Raw genomic sequence first — 340 nt, forward strand, 5'->3', positions numbered from 1 at the left:
TATAATTCTAAACAACCTTTTTTCTTCATGACATTTTTCCATAAATTTTGAATGTACATATTTTTGCTAATATGTTGTCAAGTAGAGTTTTTTTTGTTCATGCAGAAATGAAAATGAAAATGGCATAACTGAAGTTGGCACTCAGCATAACAATTTTATTATTGTCAATTTATTTTCCAGTAATTAAATTGTTTTTGGTTATGTCTAAAACAAAAGCAAAAATCTCTTGACTTGGTGGGTCTAATTCTGTCAGATGTTTTCTCTTTCTTATCTTAGACACTTAACGTACCAGTTACTCTTCCTTTCAATTTAGGGGGACTTATTATTACTGAGATTTAGC

The sequence above is a fragment of the Mandrillus leucophaeus genome, unplaced genomic scaffold, assembly GCF_000951045.1.
Source record: "Mandrillus leucophaeus isolate KB7577 unplaced genomic scaffold, Mleu.le_1.0 Scaffold1227, whole genome shotgun sequence".
Lineage (NCBI taxonomy): Eukaryota > Metazoa > Chordata > Mammalia > Primates > Cercopithecidae > Mandrillus > Mandrillus leucophaeus.